Source organism: Lissotriton vulgaris, chromosome 4_1 (assembly GCF_964263255.1).
Source record: "Lissotriton vulgaris chromosome 4_1, aLisVul1.2, whole genome shotgun sequence".
NCBI lineage: Eukaryota > Metazoa > Chordata > Amphibia > Caudata > Salamandridae > Lissotriton > Lissotriton vulgaris.
Window position 1 is genome coordinate 1,448,009,712 of NC_141691.1, and position 14,710 is coordinate 1,448,024,421.

Genomic DNA, 14,710 nt, shown 5'->3' on the forward strand with positions numbered 1-14,710 from the left:
TAAAGACATTTGAAATGATCTAAAAAACTTGTTGACATCAATTTATTAAAAATGAGAAAATAAACGCAGGAGAAATTCTCTAGTTTCAAGTTGAACTTTTGCGCACTTTTTTGTGAAAGGCGATCTAAACCTTCACGCAGTGTTTCCTATATGATAAAGGCACGACTAGGCATCGTGCAACAACTGTTTGCGCCACAAAACCAAAAAGCAAGTTGACTCTCAAAATAAAAGCGAGTGTACAGGGATCAAAACTCTTTCGATTTTGCTTGCTTCCCATCTGCGGGAAATCTTTCTTGAAGAATACACTACAGCTGTTTTTTAAGCGAATCTATTTTTTCCTGTCTTCTTTCAGATCGATTCCTATTTGAATGTTCAATTTATACTCTATTTTCTTTATTTCTGCCTCTAGGCACATAATAGCTTCCCTGAATTTCAGTTTTCTGAAGGTAGCTCTATTGGTAATGCCACCTCTCCAATAAGCGTTCAAAGTGTCCCGAACAACAGAAATATTGGTTGTATCTAAATTCACTTCTAAAAAGTGTTTAGTGTCAGAGAGGAGATAATTCATTTCATCTTCCTCTAATAAAATAGTACGATCGAAAGACCAAGATCTTGCCTGCTGTTGCTGTATGAAGATTAAGCTTAAAGAGATTGCAGAGTGATCCGAAAGATGTGATGGCAGATATTGATATCGTTCACTAGATCCTTAAGATTGTAACTGATCAGGGCATAGTCAATTCTAGAGCTATGTTTATGTTTCAGATTTCTGAAAGAGACCCCCGATTGGTCCACCGCCCGTTCCCTCCATATATCAGAGAGACCGAACTGGTCCATGATTGCTAAGAGCTGCTGTCGAGATTTAGAGGGAACTACTGCCCTAGAGTTTGGCGTTTTGTCCAGCTTAGGATTCAACACTATGTAAGAAATCGCCTACCCAAAACCCAGGATGTGGGAAATCAATAAGGTGGCGGCGAATGGTATTTAGACAAGAGGGATCGTTCTGATTTGGACCATAGTACCCCACTAGAGAAAGACGTATACCACCTAAAGAGATCCTCAAGATAAGCCATCTACCACTTTGGTCTTCCCTATAGTCCAAAATGTGGGCTTTGGCTTGTTTTTTAAATAAAAACAACACCCCTCTAATGTTTGCCAACTGATCAGTGCAGATAAAGAAATCTACCCATTTCTGATTTTTTAAGATTTCTTTTGTCTCTGATTTCAGAAGATGGATTCATACTATCCTTTCTTGTTCTGAGACACAAGGTCACATCTAGTTTCAGAGGTGATAAGCACATTCTGGAGGCGCCGAACCCATGCTCCCAGGCCCCGAGATGAAACGGAGTCACCCCTCCTGACCCTCCCCAATAATATCAGAAGCAGACTTCTAAATGAGCTTTGTGTGTGTTAGAAATTGGATGACCAATTCTACGGGGGTAGCATGGAGCAGAGCGGGCAGGCGAAACTCCTGAGGACATGTGTGAAGCATCCACGCAGTACGCACAGACGACACACCAGGCACACCACAAAAGCGACACAATGCCAGTTCTGGTTGGGAAAAGAATGACTTTTGTAGTATGTCCAACCTGCAAAGATAAAACACCGTAATCACAATGGGGTGCCAACGGGCGCCAGGGCAATGTCTACCGGGGGGATTATTTACAGGGGTAATCAGAAAAAGAATGAAAAGTTAAGTCTGTGAGTTTCCAGGGCTGAAATAAAAACAAAGCGTTATCAGATGACATGAAATAACAGCAGTATCAAGGTGAGGGAGAGAAACACTAGGCATGAAAGCTCGTTATGTATAAACTCCTTAGGCCGGCAACACTGTGCACATAAACATGGCATCAACAACATTAGCAACAGGCCTGAATCACACTAGGCGCAACATCATGGGCATGAATCACATTTAACATGGGACCTCAACATCAGCACCTGGGGTATGAACCATTAGCATAACAATAGCACTAGGTACCCGCCTCAGGGGCAACGACTCATGAGCACGGGAGGTTGTAACAGGAGCACCCTGGCATGAACAGAGTAGGTACTCTCAGTGGGCCTAGTCGTGTGCACGTGGCATCATTCACATTGCCTACACCAGGATACCAGAATAGCAGGCAACACAACCGGCAGCCAGTCATGCTATCACCCAGTTCAGAGGTCTCAGTTCCTTTCCCCCAGGCCCTTGCAGTCCTAATTAGACCCACCAGGGGGTTATACCGGGCCAACCAGGCCCAACTGTAAACTCCTACAGGGGCGAGGAAGACACGGGGCTGCCTCGCTAATTTCCCAGGCTTCTCTGCAGCCCACTGCCACCACAGTCTCTCGGCCTCCGCCCCCTGTGGGGTATTACCTCCGGGTTTTGCCTCGGGGTTAATGCGGGAGCCCGCGCAGACTAAGCAGGCTCCCCGCAGCTCCTCGATTGTCTTCGTGGGCTCCTGGCAGGTCTGGGGCAGGTGGGGGCTCTCCCTCTCCTGGGAGACCCCTCGCCGGTATACCGGGCGGTCCCAGGTCTTCTGGCAGAGGGAAGGGACTTGCGTTCTCATGCGAGTTCCCCTTCCTGATGAGTGCCGGTTCGCGGGTTTCCAAGGCAATTAGGTGTGGCAGAGCCAACCAATGGCAGGACCGCAAGGGCGGAGCGCGGCCAATGATGCGACTGGGCGCCCCGTCACGTGAGGGCAGTGGCGGCTTCAGGGACTAGCGCGGCTCTCAACGATCACGCCGCGGCCCTCTCCTGACTCCGGGGGCCGCCATGAGGATGCAGACTGCGGCGGGTCAACTCCAGGGGCCGCCGGGGCTGTAGCAGTGACAACCAGCCCCCAGGCACCTCAGGACGGTGCACACAGCTCCCGGCAACAACGGTGAGGTCAGCCCCGAGTTAGTGCTTCACAGACTCAGCGCTTCGGGGGTGGGGGGAAGCAGCAGCACTCTAGGGCCACGAGACAGTTCAGCACTTACCCGGGCTCCTCCCCACGGAGCAGGTACCTGGCAGCGGCGGTGCAGGGCAACAGTGTTTAATTAGCACATCGCTTAAAACTGGGCAGGGCTCCACGGGGAAACAGCGTCTTCCCAGGCAAGGTGGAGCTCGGCAACTATAGCGCTCAGGGTTTCTCAGCGCTTTGGGGCACAGCAGGAGAGCGCTTAGGGAGTGCAGTGCTCGGAGGCTTCAAAGCGCTTAAGGGGGTACACGTCAGACAGCAACTCTTCCCAGCACACAGCACTTGGTAGGCACAGCGCTTCCAGCACACCGCGCAAGGGGGTCGGACAGTCCCAACAGCAAGCCTTAGGGGCACCAGGGTAACACTCCTCACCTCCTGGGGGTTCCAGTCCAGCCCCAATATAGCGCTCTCCTCGACTTCCAGGCACTTCTAGATATGGTGCTCGTGTGGCGCAAGGTCCCCGCAGCTTCAGAGACCTAGGCTGGCCCTCCTTTCTTCTCCAGGGGCCAGGGGACAGAGCAGTAGGCACTACTGGGCCAGGTCAACAGTCAGTGGGGCCTCATCAAAACAGGGCGGAAGGCTGACAAGATCCTTCAATGCAGCATGGCCCTCCTCCTTAACAGCAGCCTGAACTCCTGAAGTGAGGCTTCCAGATAGATGGGTGCAGGGTCCAGCACACCGGCCCAAGTGGCGGTATCCCCTGTCAGCAAGTCCCCTCAAGTTCCTGTCCCGGCTCTGTCTCAGCACATGTTGGCACATCCCCCTTATTTATATCCCCCCTCACCCCACCTTCCAGGCAGTGCCAGAGCCTTCTAGAATTCTCAGGCAAACTGATTTAAACTGGCTCAGGGGGAGGAGTAGAGAATCCTGGGTGCCAGGCTTTCCCTCCAAATGCTGGGGTGGCTGGGTGCCTAACATCTAGACCGCTACCCTACTGCAGTCAGGTGGCATAATGCACAGCCTTGGCATCCATTTTGAATACAGCATTCCATCAGGGTACATTTTACACAATGGGGGGAAAATACGTGCACACCATTGCATCACATGTAACATGGCGTCTCAAACCACACATGGCCTATTCAGTAATCTTTACCATGGGGGAGACATCCTAAACAGGGGGGTAAAAAGCTAAAAGAAATCAGGGGGAAATGGGCCAAGTCCAACAGTGTGCCATATATGGTCTTTCCTGTAAGCTTCTGTGCCTGCCAGTACATTTCCATGAATGGTGATCTCATGCTACGCAATGAAAGTATATATGCCATGTATTGAATGTGGATCGGCAGTCTTCTCCACGCACTGGCTGGGTGACGTCAGAGGGGCTCCTCTATAGAGTATTGGTTTTCTAATAAACAATTGACTTTTCTTCACTTCCAACTGATTGATTATTTGGTAAGACGATAAGTGGGGGCTATTGGTAGGTATAGCTCCATGGATTCTTTTTGTGTAGTACAACAGTTGGCGACTCTGGTGGGGCTCCCCGTTTCGGGTTGTCCTCCCATAACACGGGGTGAGAAAGGACAAATAAAGGGGTACTCTGGTCAAGGGGATGGACTGACTAATGATTCCGGCTGAACTCCGCTCTCACGATCAGAGAGCCCCAGCTGCTAGTGACCTCTCGCTGGAGACCTACGGGTGTAACCCAGGAGCTGACCGTGTTGGTCTGCAGGAATGGGCAGTGGAAAACATACAATCATACCTGTGTGCACCAGGTGAGTGTATTGATTTGGTGTCTTTAGATTTTGCTGTTGAGCGGCGTTTTGGAAACAGTTAACTGTATTTGGCTGGTGGTCGGTATACCACGGAGAACTTTGGAGGTCTGACGGGTTGGTATTGCGGCTGCACCGGCAGATGCTCCACGGACTTGTTTAGTGAATAATAGAGGTTTTCGATCAGATGCCTCGGTGTGGCACGTGTGGTGCGCACCCGGGCGGACTGTCCTCAGAAAGGCCTGCGGAAGTAACTGGGTAGCCCTTGGGACATATCTGGAGCAGAATAGTCCCAGGGTTAACCAGGGAGGACTACAGGATGGTCTTTAGGCCAGTCTGTGGTTAATTCCTGTCTGATGGCCTCTAGGTAGTCTCCGGACTGCCTGTTCCTGGTATCTGTTGGTCTGGTGGTTGGAAATTTACGAGTTCTCCATGAACGGTAGTCGACGGGCTCCGTTCTTTGGTTGTTTGGTTCTGGGAAAGACATGTCAATGTAAAATATCGTATGTTTTGTTCGTCCTTTTTTATGTAACAGACCTTGTTTGAGGAAAGATTGAGCATGAGTGAACATGGCCATGTTTGAGAGCTTGTAAGGGGGTGCATTGTGGATAAACAAAATGTTGTGCTTTAGTAAAATATGTTTTGGATGTTGTTGCTGCCGTAAGAGCGGACGATTGGATGAAAGCCAGCCTGCTCCGCCAGAGGGCAGCCCAAATTTCGATATGTATGTAAAACATGGCCCTACGCCTATTTTGTTTAATACCTTATGGCACAAATACACAAAGGATAACGTGGAATTACAATGGTCCTTAACTGGATCATTTGATGGGAAAAAGATACAGTATTTACAGGATCGATTGTTCGCCAAAAGAAGTCGACAGGCAATGTTCGATTCTTTAAATCTGTGGTAGAAGGAAGCGAAACGCCGTCGTATAAGGGAAGAGAAGTTACTCAAAGTGAAAAATTGTCAGACCATAACCCAGAAGGCGGTGGCATATGACAGGGAACAAACTGGTAAGCCCATTACTAATTTGTCACAACCAAATCGTTTATCGAGAAAGCCCTCCTTTGTATTGTGTCGGTTCTAACATTCCCGGTCATTACTGCGTCCTCTACGCCCATGGGGCCAACTTTCACTCCAGCACAAACCACGGCTACATTATTGACCAGTGGCCCGTCTCCTCCCATTATGTCCTCTGTAACCTTAGCTTCACCGGCCTTGGCCTGGCCTTTCCTGTCGGCCACGTCGACTCACATGATGATGGATTCAACCCCCTCCCATGCCTCCGGGACGTTGGGCGCCTGGCGGCTGTATACCCGCAATACGGTGGGCTCGAGGGAGAAACAGATGGTAATAGATCAAGCATCCCAATGGGTACAGAACGCCATCTATACGATTACCGATATATGGGGGACCATGAAGGATTATGAATCAGTCATGCAGCAATATGCTTTAGAAACTATGTCCAATTGTTTAATTTTCCTATGGGAGCAATGTTTCGAAAATGGAAGAGCACCACAGGTCCTATATGACATTGTGGATCGGGCACACCATTTTGAATTAGGATTAGAAGATGTATATGGGAATCTAGGGACCATAATGAAGTATCGGGAAAGGTTGTTCACTTAATGCCCGAGTTGGGATACTCAACATCCCATGCAGGAAATGCATCCGATCTATCACCCTGAAATCCCTGAGGTCAGGGACAATGGTATCTAATGAATAAAGCGTGTGTTGAAGCTCGATTCCAAGAACAATGGGTCTATACCCCTTGGAAAAGAAGCGAGGTTATCTCCCTGAAGTCTCAGTTGCCTGACCCTTGGAAAAATCCCACTGCCTATTATTAGGAACTAACTGAGGCCGCTTCGTCAGCTGTGATGACCTTAGCTGATATTGAATTGTTTTTCGCGTTACTGGTCCCTGTCAACGTATGGCGACAGGCACATGATCATCCTCACGTTAACGAGTTGGGCGGAACTTGGGATCAAATTAAAGACTGGGACAAGGATCGGAAACACGGAGATAAACCAAGACCGGAAATTCTTGCTTTGCCGGGTCGGATTATCACATATATGCATTCTTTAATTCCACCCCGGAAGGTGGATTGGGATAAGTTAACCGCTTGTAAACAGAAGAAGGATGAGAGTGTGTCCGATTTCTTTACTCGGTTTGAGGGAGTGTTTATTGATTTTAGTGGGCAAGATTTGTCAGTGGAAGGTGGGGTAAGAATATTTGTTAATATCTGCCCGGCTCCAGGCAGCTGAGAGCACTTGGACCGCCTCTACTCCTTCTGTAATTTTGAGTATGGCCCAATATTATGAACATAGGGGAAAACTGGAGTAAAGATAAGTCTGACAAAAAGACAAAGGACCTTAAGACTCGAGTGTTATTAGAGCAAGTAGCCAGAGGACGGGGTGGAGACGCAGTAGGAAGAGGATTTGTTCCAAGAGGGAGTAGGACGAGGAGGAGGCCCAGCTGTTACTTTGGGAGCAGACCAATGTGCTTACTGTAAACAGGAAGGGCATTGGCGAGCTGTGTCCTTTCCTCTTAGTACAAAACGGAGCTGTGAGAGGCAGAGGGAGAGGGAGAGGACGAGGAGGAGTTGCTCGAAGTGACATGACAAGAGAAGAAGCAACACATGGTGAGGAGGGAGGAAATTATTTTGATAAGACAAAAGAGAGGCAGTACTATAATGAAGATTGTAGGACTGAAGGGCCAGATGGGTATTACTATGCGTAGGACAGCCACTGACACAGCAGGGGCCGAGTGGCAGTACCCGTCAATCAAAGAGGGCCTTATGTTAAAGGAAAATTAATGGGAACTGTTGAGGATTTCCTAGAGACACAGTTGCAATGAATAGTTCGATTGCTCGTTCACTGGCCCCAGGGGCTGCTCTTTCCAGGCAAAATAATATTTCAGTCGGGTTTTCTGGAATCCCGGTAGTAAGCCCCATTTCTAAGCATCTTCCACTTACCATAGGTCCAGTCACTGTGGATTCCCCATTTTTGTTGACGTCACATTGTGGGGAAAATTTATTGGGATTGGATCTGCTGAAGAAGTTGCATGCAAAGATTTATTGTTCCGCTGATGGAGTGTATTTAACTATTCAATCGCTTGGTCAGTACACTCGGCAGCATTTTGCGAAAAATGAACCCCTTCCTCCTGAGTGGGCTTTCATTCCATCTACATTGTGGGCGACTGGTGATACGGATGTTGGCCCCTTAAATATTCCACCAGTCTCTATCACTTTAAAACCGAATGCTTGTCTGCCCCGTATTCCGCAGTACAAGATCTCAGCGGCTGATGAGAAGGCATTTTCGACGATCATACAGGATTTAATCGACAAAGGTGTAATGGAAGAAACGGATTCTAATACTTGTAATAGCCCTATATTACCAATTTTGAAAAAGGCCCCTACAGGAAGTGGCCCTGATTATGCTGATACTTATCGATTTGTAATTGACCTGCGCGAAATTAATAAAGTAGTAGTACCTCAATACCCTGTGGTTTCAGAAATTACAACCATTCTTACTATGATTCCTCCAACAGCTAAGTTTTTCTCAGTTATAGACCTGAAAAATGCTTTCTTTAGCATTCCAATACACCCTGATAGCCGTCATATTTTCAGCTTCTCGTTATCTGGACGCAGCTTTAGATTTTGTCGCGCCCCTCAGGGCTATACGGAGAGTCCTAGTATTTTTAGTCAAGCTTTGAAAGTACTTTCAGAAGAATTGACTTTGCCCCCAGGGAACGCCCTCCTCAAAAATGTGGATGATCTGTTAGTGGCATTAGACACGGAGGAAGGTTGTAAGGAAGCTACGGTTAAAATATTGTCGCATTTAGCAGTCAACGGTAATAAAATGACTCTTTCGAAGTTTCAATATTGTCGACAGGAGGTGACCTACCTCGGTCATCTACTGTCGAAAGAGGGGAGGAAACTAACTCCTTAACGTGTGTCTATTTTTAACATGCCTGTTCCTCATACTCAACGTGATGTTCGTGCATTTCTGGGCATAACCTCTTACTGTTGCCAGTGGATTCCTAACTTTTCCCTTCTTAATGAACCACTTTTGTATCTAACCACTAAGGATGTGCATAAACCCTTACTTTGGACTGATGAGTGTCAGAAGGCTTTCAATTAGTTGAAAACTGCTCTCTGTTCGGCTCCTGTCTTAGGGACTCCTGACTACCGAAAGCCTTTTGTGCTTTATGTACATGAGGTGGATGGTTGTTCGCTTTTTGTGTCAATAGAAGGATTTGGTGGTAAGCAACGGCCTTGTGCTTATTTTTCTGCAGTATTGGATTATGTTGCCAGAGCACTTCCTAGCTGTTTGAGGGTAACTGTTGCAGTGCCGGTGGCCATCCGGCAGTTGGAAGGACTCGTTTTAAATTCTGACCTCACAGTGATGGTACCGCACACTGTGGACACACTCTTGAATAAAACTAAGGCTCAGCACCTTACAAGTGCACGTCTTACTGGATATGAATTGACTTTATTCGCTCCCCATATCACTATCAAACGGTCTGCCACTCTGAATCCAGCCACGTTACTACCCCTTCCTTCGGATGAACCAAACAATGACATACATGATTGTATATTTTGGACTGAGGAAGAGACGAAGGGACGGGTGGACCTCACAGACACACCCCATCTGACCCCCAAGGGGAATTATATGTGGATGGCTCCTGTTTCAAGCTACCAGATGGCACAACAACAGCTGCTTATGCAATCACTACTCTTCGCACCGTAGTCGAGGTTTCTCAAGTTCCTCATCATTCTGCGCAAGCAGCTGAGTTAATAGCACTGTTGCGAGCCTGTGAGTTAAGTGAGGGATTGAAGGTAAATATTTATACTGATAGCCAATACGCCTTTGGCGTGGCTCATAGTTTCGGAAAATTGGGGGCAGAAAGGGGATTTCTCACCTCACATGGCCAACGAATACAACATGGCCCTTTGATCTTAAGGTTGTTAACTGCTTTGACACTGCCCCGAAAGGTAGCAATTGTGAAATGTAGTGCACACAAGGCAATAATGAATACTGTAGGAGAAGGGAATGCTTTTGCCGATCAAATAGCGAAAGAGACAGCTAAATCTAAAGTGTCTCACATGTATGTAAGTTCGGCTAGATGGATTGAGGAGTCTGATGTGTTTGATAACACCATGGAAAGTGTCCGGGAAATACATAAAGAAGCTACCCCTGCTGAACTGTTTCATTGGGAAAATGAGGTGGGGAGGTTGGATGACAATGGTTGTTGGATTGACTTAAGTGAGAAACAAAGGTGGATGCTCCCCAATGCATTAATTAATGCTGTAGTAATTATGGCTCATGGAACAGCGCATGTTGGAGCAAAGGGTATTTGTGCTTTGTTGGACCCCGTTTGGAATAACCCTAATATTGCCAAAACTGCAACGCATTTAGTTCAACATTGCATGGTTTGCTTACAACATAACTCAGGAGGGCGGGAATCTGTCCTTGGTGGAAATTTTGCACCCCCGTCCCTACCCGTTGAAGTACTTCAGATGGACTGTATTCAGTTCGAAAGAGTGAATAATTTTAAATACGTTCTGGTGGTGGTCTGTGCTTTCAGTAAATGGGTAGAGGCCTACCCCGCCAAGGAAAACAGTGCCCTGGCGACAGCCAAAGCTTTGATTAAGGAGTTTTTCCCTAGATACGGATTACCTAGAGTGATTTGGTCAGATAACGGGAAACACTTTGATGCAGACCTTATCAAGCATATTTGTAATGAATTACACATCAAACAGAAATTTCTTGCTGCTCGGCATCCCCAGTCTGCAGGGTTGGCTGAAAAATACAATGGAAGTTTGAAATTGAAAATGGCAAAAATTCAGGAAAGCACTGGGTTAAAGTGGCCTGACACCATGTATTTAGCTTTAATGTCCTTACGAGTTACCCCCCATTCCCGATCAGGACTGTCACCCTACGAGGTCATTTGTGGGCGGCCAGCTAATGTTTGGGGCGTTTCTGGACCAAGGAACTTTCGAGAAATTGATTACCCAATGATGACAGATTACTTGTACACTTTGACTAAAGATCTTTGTTCTATCCATCAACAGGTTTCAGACACGCTACCGCCCCTGCCGGAGGGTCCTGAACATCGTTTGGAGCCCGGCCAATGGGTGATGTTGAGTAAATATCAGCGGAAATCTAGTCTGGAGCCCAGGTGGACCGTACCAGTCCAAATTCTACTGGCTACTCAGACAGCGGTGAAGGTGAATGGTCGGAAACATTGGATTCATGTTTCCCATCTGAAGAAAGTACCTTTCCTGCTTCCTTTTGATCAACTAAAACCAGAAAGAATTTTGACCCAGGAGAGTGAGAGGGCTCCTTGTGTTGTTCCTTTTTCTGACGCCCAGGAAATTGAGAAAAGGCAAGAGGAAGGAGTATCAGGCACGAGAGGGGTCTCATCATCAACAGTGAAATTGGCCCCGGAATCGGTTGCCCATATTGTTGTACAAGGAGTTCATGTTAAGTCAGGCATCACGAATGCCACTTTATCTGTTTTGTTTGCCAACAAAGAGTTACATGGTCATGTTTGCTACAACCTGCAGCCAAGAAAACAACACAGTACCCCCGACGAACACGACAGGAGATAGGGAGAGACTTGAGTACTAGGGTATTGCTAGATTAATTCAGGGGTACTGAGCGAGACACTGGACTGAACACGTTGAGAGCTGGAATATTGTATTGCTCTGTTCAGAAAGAAAGACTAAGAAGCTAAAGAAAGGGCCCAGGTTGCAACTGTACACATAACGTCATTGCAAGGATCTGTTTTCTCTTTGATGAATGATAGGAGCCTACCTTCGAGGCTCTAGACGGACACAGGAAAAAAGTACCCTCTGGCAGGTTGGACTGTGTCCCTTAGTATAGTTTGGACTTTTAGTTAGAATGTATCCCTTTGGTCGTTTTATTCCTGAGGAGGAACGCCCCTTCGCTCCTCGATATATGCCTACTTATGTACCTATATTTTCTTCTTGGACAACACGTGTGACAGTTGCTTTTGTAATGAACATTGCAGCATTTTTTATCATAATAATGAGTGTATTCCTATATTTAGAATGTTATCATTCTATGCATACTGTGTTAGGAGCTTCTACTCCACCGACTGAGCATTATTTTCTTACTTTAGACCCTCATAAGGAAAGGCATCGCCAGACCTATGTTAAAAATGTATTTGTAGAGATGTTGCATCAAACGCATAGTGCTACCAATACGACCAATTGTTGAGTTTGTGGTCTGCTGCCCTCAGTAATGCATAGACATGATCTTTTTATTTCATTGCCTTTATCTTATTTGGGAAGTTGTGAGGCCTGGTTTAAATTGCTGTCAATGATGTACCTACATTATTATACAGTAGATTCATCTTGATACTCTGAGCGTGATTATGAAATGATCCTGGCCTATATAGAAGTACACCAGGGTTTTGATGCACAGGGAAATGATGGGGAAGGATTGCTAGACCCAAATGCCTGCATGAATTTATATACAGAATACAAGAATGTTACATGGTGAAAGAGCGAAATTCTTGACTTTGCAGAATTTAATTTTACTCCGTACTTTCAGCAATTTTAGAATCGGAATGTTACTGCTGACAAAGCTATCCCAGTGCCTACAATAAATAGCACCTCTGCATTCTGTGTACAGGGAACTGGACACATTTCAGTAGGAGACAACCGCTGTAATTATACTTATCGACTACGTACCTTTAGTAGCCCTCCGTTGTTAACCCCTCCAAATGTTTATTTCGTGTGTGGTGAGAATGCCTACACATGGCTTCCCCGGGGATGGACAGGTGTTGGTATTTATCCTTTCTGTACCCACCTGTCTATATAGCACCCTTCAATTATCATAAAGATCATAGGTTAGATGGACAAAGTTTTCCTATGATACAAGATAAATGGGAATTGGATACATCTGAGATAGATCAGACCGATACTCCAGGACAACACTTTATGGATATTGTCAAGGGAGTATTTCCTATTTGGGGGCCCTTCATCACTAGTTAAGAAGTAAGGCGCCTATCTAGAGTAGTTGAGAGAGTTATAAATACCACAGCTGGTATATTAACTAATCTGACTGTGGAGCTTCGGGCTACGAGACTTGTTTTTCTTCAAAATTGTATGGTGCTAGATGTTATCTTAGTAGAGAGGAGGAGCTTGCCGTGTGATCGGCAGCTCCTGTTGTATATATATTCCTGACTCCGCCCCCTCTAACCATTTGGCTATTCAAAAATTACATTGTTTAGCTTCTGAAATACACGCAGACACAGGTATCTGGTCCCTTTCTGGATGGTTTTGGGGTTTATTGTCTACCTGGGGTTGGAAGATTCTAATGGTGTTAGCTGGCATAGCAGGTGTCATCCTTACCTGTTGTCTCTGTGTACACTGTGGACCTGCCTGTTGTTCTTACTGTGCATCCAAATTGACTTCCTCTGTGACAGAGCCATCTCCGACTAAAGTCAAAGCCCAAATGGTCCAACAAGAACTACAAGAGATGATGCCGATTGACAAGGGTATTTTTGAGGACTCATTTTCTTGATTAGCTACATCATGATAAAAGGGTGGTTCTGAGGGATAAAATCGGTTTCCTACATCTATCTTAGTCTTTTGTGTTGGGATAATGTATCTATATTTACCTGTTTTTATACTGTAGACTAATTAGTTATGTTAAAGCAGGAACTCCTTTTTTGTTTTTACCTTGTATTTCTCTGTACGCAAACTGAGAACCAAACCAACTCCATGTTGCCTGTACATGTATTAGACTCGAACGGTGGTCAGGTGCCACCCTCCAGCAGTCCAGTAAGCCCTGTTAGTTGAGTTATACAGACAGCTTAATTCATACTATCCTTTCTTGTTCTATGACCCAAGGTCGCATCCGGTTTCAGAGGTGATATGCTCATTCCTGGAGGCGCCGTACCCGTGCTCCCAGGCACCGAGACGAAAGGGAGTAACCCCTCCTGACCCTCCCCAATAATAGCAGAAGCAGACTTCTAAATGAGCTTTGTGTGACATATATGGTCTTTCCTTTAAGCTACTGTGCCTACCAGCACATTTCCATGAATGGTGATCTCATGCTACAAAATGAAAGTATATATGCCATGTATTAAATGTGGATTGGCAGTCTTTTCCATGCAATGGCTGGGTGATGTCGGAGGGTCTCCCCTATAGAGTATTGGTTGTCTAATAAACGATTGACTTTTCTTCACTTCCAACTGATTGATTATTTGGTAAGACAATAAATGGGGGCTATTGGTAGGTATAGCTCCATGGATTATTTTTTGTAGTACAACATATACATCACTTTTGGTAACCTTAAAATGGCATTTAACATGGTCCCCAGAAACTTTGCCATAGAGATGTAAGGCTTCCTGGCCCCCTCTATGACATCATAATTTGATTACACAGTAACAATTTTGCTCAAATCCGCTAGGGAGTCAACAAAGAAGCCAGAAAATGCTTTGGGGGATGACAAAGGAGTTAGGCACAGTTGCGTCTTTACCCCCACACAGTTTTCTCTTTTTATCTACAGTATTGTCGATTACCTTATGGGCTGCGACAATGATTCCTCAGTACTCTGGGGCATAAAAATACCAGCATTATTGTTTGCAGAGGACACACTTATGGGGCAGAACTTTGGGGCCATGGCAATATAGACGATCTGGGGGTAGCGGAAAATAAATTCTTGAGGGCAGCCCCTTAACTACCCTAAAGTACCCCCTTGATTTTTTAACAATATCTAAGTATTCAGCCCATCATTCCCCTAGTGCACTTCAAACCAATACTATACTAGATGCAAGCCTCGTCCACTCTTGAGTTGCTACACTATAGGGCGGGTTTAAATGACTTATTGGACAGGCAAAACATAGGGGCTATTTTCCATGGTTGTAACATGTAAAGCAGACTCGTTACTCCTTGTGCATGACAGAATACTGTCTCGACACAACTACCACTATCTTTTTTTTCCAAAAAAGCTGAGGTCCCTTAATGGGAATGTGGGGGAACAAAACTGAATAACCCCCAAGATTCGTTGTGTCTTACTGATAAC